Source organism: Cupressus sempervirens, chromosome 10, assembly GCF_028749045.1.
Source record: "Cupressus sempervirens isolate cs-2001-9-10 chromosome 10, ASM2874904v1, whole genome shotgun sequence".
NCBI classification, from domain to species: domain Eukaryota; kingdom Viridiplantae; phylum Streptophyta; class Pinopsida; order Cupressales; family Cupressaceae; genus Cupressus; species Cupressus sempervirens.
Genome location: NC_143127.1, coordinates 49,983,777 through 49,998,962, shown reverse-complemented (window position 1 = coordinate 49,998,962; position 15,186 = coordinate 49,983,777). Strand labels below are relative to the sequence as shown.

Sequence of the window (15,186 nt, the reverse complement as noted above, 5' to 3'; positions counted from 1 at the left end):
TGTAAGTCCTTTTTGGATTAATATTTGCGATATCCTTTGAGTGGGAATATTTCATGTAATTGGACTGACTCGTTGAGTCTTATTATTTTGAAGGATGTGTAATTGGAAGTGGACTCATTAAATTTTACTATTATGATTGAATTTTGTAGAGTTGACCACTGTGTTTTATGTAATTATATGGGGCCTAAGGGGTATAAAAGGTGAAGTATGTATGTAAGTATGATGTGCGAGAAAAGCTTTTATCATTTGACTACGAAGTAGAGCAGATTTACTTCCGAGTGCAAATTGTGTAAGTGTGAAAGTGCAAAAAAAAAATGTTCATGCATTGAAGAAGAAACGTCCAAAAGATGAAATTTCACAGAAGTGGTTGGTGCCTTTTAAAAAAAGAGATTGATGTCTCTTGTTGAATTGGTGCTCAATTGTGGCGATTGGAGTCTCCAGTAGGTTTGTGCCTGCAAATTCTATAAGTGGGGATCAGTGTCTCCAGTTGGTTGTTCCTACAAATATTTTAAGATTGTTTTCGTTGCGGCTAGATTAGGATAGTAGATCTAAGCAAACCCTCTTCATAGTTTTTCTCTTGAACAGGTTTCTATATAAATCTTCTCTCTAAATTGTTAGATCTTAATTGCTTTTGTGTGGTACCTTATTCTAGTGTATCTACTTAGGAGAAATCTTGGTTTTTGGTTGAGTTTCTGGTTTTGGAGTTTGCCTTTCTAAATGAAAAATTTCTGGAAGAAGTATACATGTACCAACCACAAAGATATACCTTTTATGGACTAGAATAGACACCTACTACATGTTACATAACTATTATAAGTACTTGAAAAAACAAGAATTCAAGAGTACTCTACACCAAACACACAGATGGCGAAGTGGTAATTGAAGTTTATGTTGCTGACATCATCATTATAGACAATAACATCAAAGAAATTGAACAAATAAAATAAAAAATTTGTTCCACTTTTGACATGAAAATCTACGCCTCCTACACAACTATTTAGGTGTAGAAGTTTGGCAAACTAATAGTCATATTTGTGTTTCTCAACCAAAATTTGACCTTAAAGACATCAGTCGGATTAGTCCTATTGAAGCTCGCATCTGCTCTGATCCAGCATCAGTGCGCACATCATATATCACATACATCACATATCACTTATCCCATGCTCGCATTCCAAATAAATCCTTCCTTTATACCCTTGAGAATAATGTATTTTGTCGGCTTACATAACACTTCACTAAATGTGTCCACACACATATCAATATGCAAAATAGAACCATACTGTCCGAGAGTTAAGTCCTTGGAAGTCACCCCTCTATTTCCAAGCAATTGAACTGTCAAAACTTTAAACAATTCAATTAGCTAGGCCAAATTTGCCCAATCATGTAATCTATCCTATAACTCTGCTATATTGAACCTGTTACACTTTGTGTCACCAAGACTCATGCTATCCATCATATGAACACAAGTGATCGTACCAGAAGCCCATATACACTGTTTATATCATTATCCAAAGTTGTAGCCAAAATTGTATGATTGTATTGTGTATGTATTCTTTGGACTTAGGCATTTTTCATATACAAACTTTACTAAAACTAATTGTTAATCCAAGCAACTATGTGACTGAGATGTGTTGTCATCAATGACAACATCTGAACTCTCAGTCATACTCACTTTACAACAATCTCCCCCTTTGGCATTGATGGGAACACTTAGTGAAAAATGACTGTGTCAATGACAAAAGCAAAATGCTCTTAATAGCTTGATTTATCATTCCAACCTCAAAATATACTCCCCCTTACAATATATTATACATGTACCATTTTTCATAGTATCAATCCCCATATGACATCAATGGTGAAGGTGAGATGCCAAAACTTATGTACAATGATCAAAATTTTGCATCTAGGCAAACTTTATCTACACAAACCTCAGAATATTGGCAAATGGCCTTTCAATGCCTGAAAGTCAGTGTCCCAAGTCCTCTTCAAGCTCTCTGCAACTTGAATCTCTTCAAACAGAGCATCAGCTGCTATCTCAATTGCCTCTAGGTCAATAGGTTTGAAGATTGCATAAGACTTTTGGGTTGTTCCAAGAAATTTCAGCTTCTTCTGCATGATCTCAATCTTGGGAATAATGAGACTACTCATCTTTGCAAACCTTCTCAAAAATTTGTCCTCCCCTCTCTAAAGAGTACTTATCTTATATATAACTTTATTCAATTCTTTATCATAATCAGTGGCTACTCGACTAGATTTCTCATATACAGTAGCCAACTTATCTAAATATTCTTCTTCCTCCTTAATCATCTTCTTAACATCAGCTACATACTTAGCTGATCTAATGCAATGAATATATACCTGTTTACCTTCAGAAATACAGACTTTCACTTCTTTGATATGCACATCAACTAACTTAGTATCACTAGTGATGGAGGCACATAATTTATTGAATCTCTATGCTTTATATTCCTTGCTTGTCTTCGCCTCAGCTGCTTGCCACAATGACTGAAAGTGAGTATCACCAAGTACTTAATCCAAGTTATCCACCACATCACTTCCCTAAAATGTATAAGGTATAGGCAATGTCTTGTTAAAACTATCAAGTGCTCTACTTAGGACTCTTTTTTTCTTCTCAGATCTCTCATTTTCCTTAGCAAAACCCATCATAGATATCTTCATTAGTTGATCCTCATCAAATGTCTTTAAGTCACCTTCCTTGTCAACAATCACAAGTGCCTTGCTAAGATCACTTGGCAACAATGAAGTTCTATCTGAAGTAGTGGGAGTCTCATGAGACTTTCCATTTCACCAATTGTAATCTCAATGTTCTCAAGAACATTACCCTTATAAGTAGGGTCAATGTTAAGATTAACATGTTGCTGAGATGAATGTTCCAACTAAATACTGTCCTTTTTTGCTTCATCAATTGTGATCATTTAAGGTTTACCTTCATTGATCACCTCTCTAATCTCTACTTTTGTCATTATGTCTTCTTGTTCCTTCTACTCCTTTTCTTTCTCTTTTTCTTCCCCTTCTTCTACTTCCTAAGCCATATCTTGGGCTTCAAGCATGATTTCCTTAATTTCTTCATTGGAAATAAAATTTGGTATTCTTCTCTTGCTCTTCCTTAGAAGGTTCTAAGGTTATTGGCATGCCTGAAACAAAGAAGTCTGATTGTTGCACTGTACTAAAAAAATTGTTTAACATCATTTGTGTTAGTATTCTAATCTACAAGTACAACAGTCTGTTCTTTTATTGTGATACCCTTAGGATTAGTTGTGGGTGTTGGCACACCCTAATAATCAATCTCCATCAGTACCTTAGAGATCACCCTATTTGTTTCCTCGCCAATATCATCATACATCCTTGCTATAAGCTTGATAATCCTCATTTTTTATCTTATTTTATCCTTTTTCCTTATTCAAAATATTATGCACTTCATCAGTAATTAGAGCACACAAATCATGAAGTGTCTTTTCTCTAATTCTTTGATCATCCTCTAATGCTCTTTGCCTTCTAACTTCTAGCCTCTCAAAAAACTTGTCTAGGATGCTTCCCTAAATCTCTATCAAATTCCTCTTCAAGTTCAAGAAATAAGAAATAACAGACTCTTCTAATACTTTTTGATCTTCGGGCTCATAACTGTCATAGTATTTGTTCAACTAATTGATCAAACCATCCTTTTTAATCCTCCTTGTTGCTCTTTTTATATCAGATTTCAAGTTTTTCTTTTGATCATTTTTCTTTGCCTCTGATTGTGCTTTTGTCTTTGTTGGTTCATTTCCCTTAGTTGCCTTCTTAGCCTTTGTAACTTTAGCCTTCCTTCAACCAAGTCCCTTAGCCTTAGCCTTGGGTCTGGAAGTCCTAGAAGTCTTTGTTGTAGGTTCTTCTTTAACTTTATCTACCTTGGCAAGTGGAGTTATCCTTGAAGATTTCCTTGTGGCTCTCTAAGATACAGGAGTGTCCTTAGACTTTGTGATGATTTCTGATGGTATATCTGGCACCTCAAGTGGTTGTATATTAGTGCTTTCTTCCTCTATTGGTCTCTTAGGGCTAGAGACTTCAATCATTGTTTGCTTAGCTACCTTGCTCTCTTTCCTTAGAGCAGCCATTTATTCCTTGGTGATTCTTTCTTTTTCTACAATCTTATCAACAATCTTCTACATTTTCCTCTTCTTGGAACCTCTAGTGAGCTCTTCTCTCACCTTGCTATACTTCTCCTTCCCATATACAAGAATGGCATCTCCATGTTGTACAACTATGAATGGATTCACTTCATGTCCCATAGGTGGGATCCATTGAACCCTTGGTTTAACTACTTCCATGCAAGTGCTATCTGTTTCCACCATGAAACACATTGTGTTTGCATACTTCTCTACTATTCCCCTAGAAATCCTTACTCTTTGCTTCATTTCTCTTTGAAATCCTTTGAATAGTCCAAACAAATTATCGTCTATCTACTTCCTATCTTGCTTTTTATAATGCTCAATGATAAGGAGTGTTGTTGGTATGTCATCTCTCCATGCATGAGGATGCATGCTAGGAAACTTATGAATAATATGGAGAAATATGTGTAAGATTAGTGACACAAACTTGAATACTTGTGATTTATCATGCTTAATCCTCCTTATGTTCTCCAACAATTGTTTCCTTAGAATCTCATCTGCAACTACCATCTTATAAGCAGTATGGATAATACTTGCAGAAACTAAATTGTGCTTGCTGCTATAGTGCATCTTATATCCCATGATCTTGGAAATAAACATCACATCTTTCTGCCTAATATCAGTAAGCGCCATAGCACGCTTGTCCCACTTAGATCATGTGTTTTTCTCGACTTCCTTCTTTATTAGCTTCATCACAATAGATAGGATACTAGCATTATCAAAACAAATTACAAAATGAGCTAGCTCCTTACTAATTTTCACAGGCTAGTCTCCTAACCGGAAGAATTGATCATGAATTCGACTCAAGACAATCTTAATCCACTAAAGTTCCTCAAATTCTTTGAAATCCATAATTTGAACCATATTGAGGGTTTCTAAATATTTGAGTTATGTCTTATAGGTTTTGCCCTCATTATATATGTCCCTCAAATCATTCCAAATGTCAATATTCCCAACACTTTCATATTTGCAATACATGTCCGCTCTAATATCTTCAACATGAAGTCTTCGGTCGAGGTATTTGTGAGGATGCACCCTCAGGATCATCCTCCCTACACTTAAACGGGTGTTTCTTGAAATGATACCTTAATCTTTCCTTAATTTCATAACTTGAGGTATATCCATGCTTAACCAATTGTAATCAACCTTAAACAAAGCTTGCAAGACTAGATTAAATACTTTATGTCATCTAGGGTTTGCAAAAAATCTTTGATAACCTTTGCTCAATTGCTCAAATCTCCTTTAATGCATTAACCAATAGTAATCGACCTAAAACAAATCTTGCAAGACTGGATTAAATACTTTAGGTCATCTAGGGTTTGCAAAAACGCTTTGACAACCTTTGCTCAACTACTCAAATCTCCTTTAATGCACTATGCTCAAGTTCTAGAAATGCAAACAGTGACAAATGATTCCAATATACCCATCAAATCATCACAAATTGCTTTGCAATTCATGTGTTAAGTCGCATCCTAAAAAAGCTACTATGGAGACAGTAGCTATGAAAATTCATAGCAATATCTCAGAACAACACATCAAGGCCTTCAATCAGAGATATTGTATCTCTCATCCTTGATTCACCTTAAACCATGCTTGCACCTCTTAACTCTGTGAATTCGGGGTGAGATATTCTCTACACAATTGCTCCCCTAATGCCATGCTAGCCAACTCAAGCTAATGTAGACGGTTTGGTGCTTGGCACTGACTCTCCTTATCTAATGAAACATTCCAATCCTTCTCTTTCCATATTTTCTCGTTTCCATTCTTGCTTTCCTTCACAAATCTGATCCATTATTCCTTCTTCCATTATAATTGTTCCTTTTGACATTAGGCATTCTTCTATTGTTCACAAATTCATTAAATCTACAATTTCTAGCTATATGCCCTAGATTATTACATTTGAAACATGTAACAATTGACTTTCCACACCTTAGTCCATTCTAATTTACTTCTAGTCTGGAATCTATAGCAATATGTCCAAAGTTGCAATCATAACATGTAACTCCAATAGATATGACAATTATTCCCAAGATGTCTTCTAGCATTAGATCTAGGATTAGGTCTCTCATTTGTCCTCAGATTAGATTTATCTTTGCATTCATGTGACTTATGTCCATAAAGCCAACAATTGAAACAATAACTTGTAAAAGGTTTAGTATCAGTATTACTTTTACAATCTTTCTTTATGTGTCCATCCTTTGATCTTCTTGGTCTGCTCTTTAGGCTTATCAATTTGAATAGATATCTAAATAGGATCTTATATTGGTCTTTCTTCTACTACCTTAGAACTTTCGCCATTATAGTAACCAATTCCAATCATGTTGCCCTTAGGTCTTTGTTGCTCCAATTGCTCATCAAATTCATCACTACTTGAATAATGTTTCTCAAGATGTAACTTTGCTTCAAAAAGTTCACCCTTATCAATATTGGTATACTTTTCAAGTTTCTAATACTTAGATCTTGAATCTTCAAGTTCCATTTTCATTTGTCCAAGCTGAGTACACAAATCATGACATTCATCTATTTTTTTCTTTAAATTTGATTCAAGTTTTTCTTTTTTCTATTTTTCATCTTCAATCTCATTTGCCATCTAAAGAATGGTAATCTCAAATCCATGTCGAAGTGCTTCTTTCTTCTTCTAAAGTTTCTCCACTAGATTTGACTCGTTCTCATCTAACTTAGGCTCACTGATTTGTTCAAGTTCCTTCCTCTTTACTCTTGAAATATCAATCTGGTCGTTGAGTTTTCTAATGTAATTTTGTGCATCTCTAAGCTTCAATTTCAACTTTTCCTTACCTACGTTCTCTTTATCCAGATCATCAAGTCTTGTATCAAAATTACTCTATAAGTTGTTTGTATCCATCAAGTTCCGCCTCGAGCTGTAAGACTTCCTCCGAGGAACCAATCTCTTATTCCAATTGTTAGGATCATGCAACACTGAGAAGGGGGGTGAATTAGTGTTGCAACACTTTTAAACTAATTCAACACTTTATAACTTAACCATAAGCATTGACAACTCACAAGGCATATTTGTAAAGCATATATCAAAAGAGAACTCATGACACCAAGATTTTGTTCTCGAGGAAACCCTAGGCAAGGGAAACCCCGGTGGGGATTGAACCCACAAGATGATGCACTGGTCTAAAAATATCTTTGTTTGGAGATCTGACCCTGTTAGGAGTCGTTACATAACATTTAGTACATTGGTCCCTATTAAAGGACAAGGCCTTGTTATAGGTCTGCAACCCTAATAGAGGTTTGCAACCCTGTTAGGAGTTAAAACAAAAAGAGAGCACACTTACTCGAGAGTGAAGATCAAATCCACCTTCTAGACAAACTGTCCATTTACAATGAAAGTATTACAATTATAATGAACTATACATGCCATCACAATGTCTGATTAGTAGCAATGAAGCTCACATCTGCTTTGAAACAATGGGAAGCCTCTAATCATCTCCCAAGCCAAAGTCCTCATCGCTGGAGCTATTGGACTCCTTAAGACTCAAGTTCCACCAAAGGAACACCAACTCTACATTTGATTCTGCTGCAATCTCATCCTTATCAATCTTAAATGTGTCCTCTGGCTCTATATCCCATCGTGTTGTTGGGCTCTCTTTCTACACGTGTCTTGCGATCAACGATACACAAAACACCATGTACAACAACTAGCTTCTTCGCTATCTTAGACCAATACAATGGGCTCCCTCAAAGATGCTAACCCCTACCTTGTCTTAGGACTGATGCCATTGCTTGGATTTAGACAAGCCTCTCCTTGGAAATATCACAACCTTCCCTTCTTAAGCCAATAATAAATAGGACTGAATATGGTTTTTGAATATGATTATAGGAATTTATTTGTATGTCTTGAGTATATTCATCAGTCATTTAACAAGAATTTTCACATTCCTATACATACTTGAAATAGTGTATGTTATATCAGTTATCACTTGGTGAGTAGTTAATATTCTCTATTATCTCTTTGATCTATTTTGAGTCTATCCTCCTAATTGATCCCCTTTGGACGAATTGGTGAATGCTTAATTTATATCTCCCATTGGTGGAGGAGATGCAATGTTGTTAGTTTGTGGTGACTGATCAGGGAAGTACTATACATACTTCATAAATTCTTTGGGGTTCAGGACTACTATTTGCCAATGGCTAATATTCACCAATTGGCTATTGCTTATATTAGCCAATTTATGGCCGACATGTTGTAACTAGTTTTAACCCTAAAGCAGCAAAAATACTTGCATAAAAGGGCTTAGAGTTAGAGATTGTTTCGTAAGGTGTGATGTGAAAATTGCTTCTTGAGGCGGTATTAAGCTGTAAGGGATTACAGATTGTAATCAGGTTGTAATCACTAGATCGTAATAATATTGGAATTGTTGTTTGGCGGACATAGCCAAGGGTTTGGGTGAACCACGTTAAATCTTCGTGTCTTGTGTTCTTTTCTGTGTGATCTATTATTTTCTGATATTGTTTTTATTTGCACGTAATTGTTATTTATGTCTAAGGTTTAATCCTAACAAATGCTTGAGACATGTCTCCTTCATATTCCCTTAAACGCACATCGTCATTATTTAATCGTCGTTTTGAATGCTTGTGTTATTATACTAACTGTCAGCACCTAACAAATGGTATTTGTTTGTTTATGATAATTGCACTTTCCAAAATGCTCCTTCCTATGTGGCTTAAGTCCAGGATGACTTGTCGGTATGAGTCTCTTTTTGTCTAACTGCTCATTGATGGGAGTCAATGCTCTTGGCTCATATATATCATTACTTATTTATTTATTGGTTAATCACCATTATTTATATGAATGATCCACATGCATATATATGGTATATGATTTAATCATATAAATTTATTTATTTTATTTGCTTATTAATAATATTTTTAATTAAATGATCAATATATATTCAATTATTTAATTAATAACGCATTGATACTTTATCAATATGTTCAACATACTTCTTTAAATCAATTACTTGATTTATTTATTTATTAAATAAACACTTATTACAGATAGGCAGTCATTACAATCCACCCATCCTAAATTTGTTTGTCCTCAAGCAATTTAAGGTTATGGGTGTTCAAAATTTCTGCTCCTTTTCAAGTTCCATCTTCTTCGACAAAACATTTTCATTTGGTTAGGTATTCCAAAATGGTCTTATTCCTCAACCTTTCCCTCATTATACTTGGTCTTCTTGTAGGGATTTTCTTCATTCGCTTCCTAGGAAGTTGTTTCTAAATTGGTGGGCTGGCTTTTAGATGCATTAGGTTCCCATCTTTCCTTGCATCTAGACATGATTTTTTCTTAGGGCAGTGGTGTCCTTTTTCCCATGGCTCTTGACATGTGAAACATAAATCCTTTCTCTTTAGGTCATCCTTGCGGTCTTAGTCTAGGTAATCTTTACAGTGGTTGTCCTTCTCATGAAAAATCTTTGTATGATCATTAGGAACTTTTTTATCCGAGAATTAAGCTTCCATGTTTAGGGTTGTTTCTATTGCATCGTCTATAGTAGTTTGTTTAAAAGCAGCCACCAATCCCTTTATTGATTCTTTTAACCTATCCATGAATAGATAGGTTAGGTTTTCCTCATCTAACCCTATGACTCATATTGAAGTCCTTTGGAACCTACAAATGTGTTCATCCACTGTCCTTGTTTGTATTTGCTAAGTCAACTCTTTGAAATCCTTTTAGGGATGTTTACATTTGAACCTTTTAATCAATTTCTATGAGAATTCTTCATAAGAGGTTATCTTTTGCCACCCTTGGGTGAGGATACCATGGTACCACCAATCGTGGGTTGAGTCTCCCAAGTGTATGATGGCAAATTGAATTGTGTCCTCTTTTGTAATGGGAAAGAGGGTCATGTAAGTGTTTAATTTTTGCAACCATCCATGGGCTATGATTCTGTCATATCCATCAAAATTTATAATGATGACCTTATTTACCTTTTGTTTAAAGTGCTTATTAGGTTGTACCCCCCACCCCACTTTCTCTCCTAAGAGCTTCTAATTTTTTTGCTTCACAATAATCCCTGAAAGATTATTTCTCCATATTTCAGCACTCATTTTGTGTAAGCCTCTGCTAGTTCCTTTGTATAGCTAGGGGCATGATTGTTTCCCTCTTCCTCACTCAAGATATCATGTTTGGGTAGGAAGGATGGTTTCGTAACTTTGGGTGTGGACATCTGACTAATGTATTCCAAGGTATTTGTACTAATGTTCTTCTCACTAGGATCCCTAAGATCATTTATTGATTGTTGATATTTTGCAAGGCTTTTATGAGGGCTTGGGCTCTTTCATTTTGTTATATTAATCTTTTGGTTGTTATCTCCATGAACATTCTCAGTTCATCACTTACTCTCCCAAGGCTCTTTGCTCCCTTTGGTTTGTTGCATTAACAGGATGGCAGGATGAAAGCTCTGATACCAATTGTAATGTCCCCTGATAGGTTTAAACATAGTTATTACACATTTAACTCATTCTATATTGTATGTCCTAAGATGCAATGATTCGAGATAAGACATTCGTAGTAAGAAAAATTATTTATTCATCTAACTAGATTAAATTATCTACATGTAACATTAATACCCCATATCCAATCTTGTTACTAATACAAGTCAATAAAGGAAGGAGTAGGTGTTATCCAAGTTGCCCAAATACCAACTACAATGGGCTCGCTCAAAGTTTACAAGTCCAAGCTTGTATCTTATCTTGGGACTTGGACTCAAAGCTTCTGGGATATTGACCCCTACCCCATCTTAGGAGTGATGCCATTACATGGATTTAGACAAGTCCCTCCTTGGAAACATCACAACCTTCCCTTCTTAATCCATGGTAAAAAGGATTCAATAAGGTTGTTGCACATGATTAGAGTTATTTATTTGTATGTCTTTAGTATATTCATTAGTTATTTAACAACAGTTTCAGGTTTCTGTATATACCTGATATAGAAATATATAGATGTTGTAGTTTATGTCTTGTCTAATAAACTACTATTATTGCCACTTGTTTCAAACTTACAATCTAAAACAGCTTTTCTTGCAAAATGGTATTATCCCTATAATATAGGGTATGTGTGTTATATCTATTATCACTAGGTGAGTATTTAATATTCTCTATTATCTCTTTGGTCAATTATGAGTCTCTCCCCTTGATCAATACCCTTTGGAGCATTGGTGAATGTTTAATTTATATCTCTCATTGGTTGAGAAGATGAGATGCTTGAGACATGTCTCCTCCATATTCCCTTAAATGTGCATTGTCATTAATTAATCATTGTCTTCAATGATTTATTTACTATATCAATGTCAGCACCTGATAAATGGTATTTGCTTGTTTACAATAATCACACTTCCCAAATGCTCCTTCCTACGTGGCTTAGTCCAAGATGACTCATCGGCAAGAGTCTCTTTTTGTCCAACTGCTCATTGACGAGTCAAATCTCCTAGCTCGTATATATCATTATTTATTTATTGGTTAAAAATCATTATTTATATGAATGATCCACATGTATATACATGGATTTAATCATATAAATTTATTTTATTTTTTTGTTTATTAATTAATGACAATTATTTATCAAATGATCAGTAAATTTAAATTATTTATTTAATAACACATTGATGCTTGATCAATATGTTCAATATACTTTTTTTAAATCAATTACTTAAGTTATTCATTTATTAAATAAATACTTATTACAGATAGGGGGTCTTTACATTATATGAAATTAGTGTCATATTGTTATACTGGTCATTTAGTTGTTTCCAATAGCCATACATACTTTAGGTACTTTTACTAATTAGTAGTGCTACCCATGTTTTTCCAGCCATCAAACAGGAAATGCCCTTGGGCCCTGGGGCTGCCTAGAGCACTTTGACTATGACTTCCAGAACAAATTTGACTTTGGCTCTCAAATTAACACAAATTTGGCATATGAATTCTGCCAATTCTTATATTTTAAGGTTCTATTATGTATAAGTGCGTGCTTTTTCCATGTTTTCATATGAATATTTAAAATTTCTCTGTATATTTTAATTTTCCCTGTTGTTATATAGTCGTCCCCAAAATTGGCAAAAAAAATTTGCTGCCCCAAAAACTCCTCCCCCTGTCCCCTGTCATACCTGTCCCGGAAACTTGGGGTAACACTGCTAATAAGTCAATTTGGTAACATAATGCAGCTTAAGGTACACTTATTATTTTGGGGTTTAGTTTAAGGTTTATTGTGTTGCATTTCTAATAAGATATTTGGCTCTCTTTATTTCATTATCAATCAAATATTTCTATCTCTGAGTTTCCTCTTCAGCATTATTGGTTTCAATGTGTGTTTGATTTTTGTAATATAAGTTTCAATTGTGGCATGGTCATTTCACTAACAACAAGAAATAATGAAACCACCAACGCAGTCTCATCGCCATTTTAATGAAGAAACATGAGGGAAAAGATGAGAAAACACCAAAGGAGCGAAGTCGTCTATATGCCACCACCTTATGTGAATACGCCACTGTAAAAGACTTCAAGCAAGAGAGGTACATGATGCACGTCAAAGAGCCCAAGCAAACTTATTATGCATTCTTGCTTAAGAGTGTTACACATCCTATTATTAATCCAACACTTAGTAACACATGACTGATCTTTATTTTGCTTAAATTTTTGCATTTTTTTATGATCTTGACACACGTATTTGTTTTTCCTTGAAACTATTTATATGAAAATGATTATCATAATCAATGAATATATAAACATGTTGATATTTGCAGGTATGCTTTTCTATTACAAAAACAACATTATACTAAATTATTTTATTTGTGCAGCAGATACAACTTCTGTAAGGTGACAAGAAATATTGTTCCAGAGAAATTCTCCAACTCTTGACAGAGTAAAAGTAATTTATTATTATCATATGACAGTTGGGGATGCCCATCTTGTCAATATTTCTATTTAAGAAGAGCATCCAACACTTCCAGTGTAAGACTAGCAAATATATTAGATTAACAAATTGTTGATTTTTCTATCATTAAAAAGTAGAGTGGAGTTTTGTCTATCTAAGGAAAGTTATTTATAAAAGGGGGAGAAAGTTATGTGAGAAAATCCCCATAAGAATATTAAAATATTTAGAACTTTTCTAAGCATCTTCAAAACATTCCTATCTTAAGAAATACAAGATTGCATTAGACTGCTATAATTAAATGACATAATAACAAACTTATAAAAGTAATAATGGAGAGAGATGACTAGTCACAAATATCGCCTAATACCTATTCATAATGACTGTGGATCAGTATGAGAACGCAGAGATAAAGCACATAGAATGCTGAGGCAGGAATACAAGATTGCATAGAATCTTATCAAATCTAGACAAAAATGAGTGGATTAAACATTATTGAAAAGCTTACCGTATTGATTTATAGGCTATTCTTCTGCAATATAGATAATATTCTCATCACTTGAACACGCTATGGAACTTCATGTAAAAGAGGATGCATGGTTTAGTCTCAGAATAAATTAGCTGCAATATATTGGCATGCAATGTAAAACCCAAAATACATGGGAAACTATGTTTTTTATCACTGTTACAAATCTTGTGAGAAACTTAGAGGTGGTGCTTGTAGTATTGGAAAAGCCTCAATCTTTTAAGTTGAATGATCAATGTCACTCATCCTGATATACCTTTTACTCTGGATGCAATGATCTCAAGCCAATATAAAAGAATAAATGGTCTATTAATCAACTTGTGCTAAGCCAAATAGTTAGGCATAGTCGTTTTTTGACACAAACTCTAACAAATGGTACAGCTCATTATTTATCCAAGTTAGAAACATCACTGTTTCTTTGTCTTCTCTAAGAAAGTAAATCTATAGGCTGCTAACAAGAAATCTGCAAAATTTTAGCCTTGCTCCTCAATAAATAAACTGCCAAATAGCTGTATCTAAACGTTTCCTGGAGTGCCTCTGTCTGCTCACCCCAAAGAATACCACCAATTCTAATATAAACATATACCAGTTTAGACAATGACAATTCCATGAAATCAGTTAACTTTTAACATTACAGGAAGGGAAGAACAAAGAGAGACATCAGTAACAAAGAAAAGAAAATGCATTTTCTGTTTAGCTTTCATACAAACACACACAATAAAGTAAAACTTAACTGCAGTATTAAATGTTTAAGAGAGAAGCCTGGACCCAAGCCAGACTACCCTTTGATTGTGGAGAAACCAATAACAGGCTAACTGATATGAAATGGCCAGATGGCTACCCCATAGTGAAAACGAAAGCTAAATATATTTACAGCCTGTTGTCTGATTCTGATGTTATCTTTAACCATCTCAATTGCAAACGGAATTCCAACCTTGACCAAGCCTTTTGGACTAAATGTTTGCATTCTCTTTGGCACAGATCAGTGGAACCCAAAATTATTTGTTTTAGTTGGTCAGGCTTGCGACATAAAATCCCTGTTTCTATGGCTGATGGTAATCCATACTTATGCACTGTCTGTCACCTTCCTGAGTCGGTTGAACATATCTGTTCTGAATGTTCCTTTGATGAAGGGGTTTGGAAGCTGTTTGGTATTAGTATTGGTCAGCACATTTTCCTCTTTCATGTTATTTCTGGTCACATTCATGACTTATCCAAACATTCTAACACAATCTGGGCTACTTTCTCTTCTTTACTGGTTTGACATTTGTGGATTCTTAGAAATGAGGATATCTTCAAGAGTAGACATAGGGTTCTTACTCGGTCTCTGCAGAGACTCATTATTAGACATATGTGTTTGCAGGTCTCCATTAGCTTCAGGGTTAAGAAGCAGAAATACCACAAAGTTATTAAGGAATGCACAGAGATCTTCAAGAGAGAAGATCTAGCAGTTGACATCAATCTGAAGATAAAAGGGAAGAAGAGGCAGACTGTACATTGCAGGGGATGTTAAAACAGATCATTGTGAAGAAAAGAGTGGCAAACCTTGCACCCCTTGCTGAACATGTGGAGCCAATAACAGCTACTCCTATGCA

The 15,186-nt window shown here is 34.8% G+C and overlaps 1 protein-coding gene across 1 annotated transcript in view; it reads right to left on the bottom strand.

Annotated features, from left to right (window-relative positions):
- TAFII15 (TBP-associated factor II 15) overlaps positions 1-15,186 on the bottom strand; it is an 85,191-nt gene that overhangs the window by 20,553 nt on the left and 49,452 nt on the right. The gene's annotated exons all lie outside the window — the stretch shown is intronic.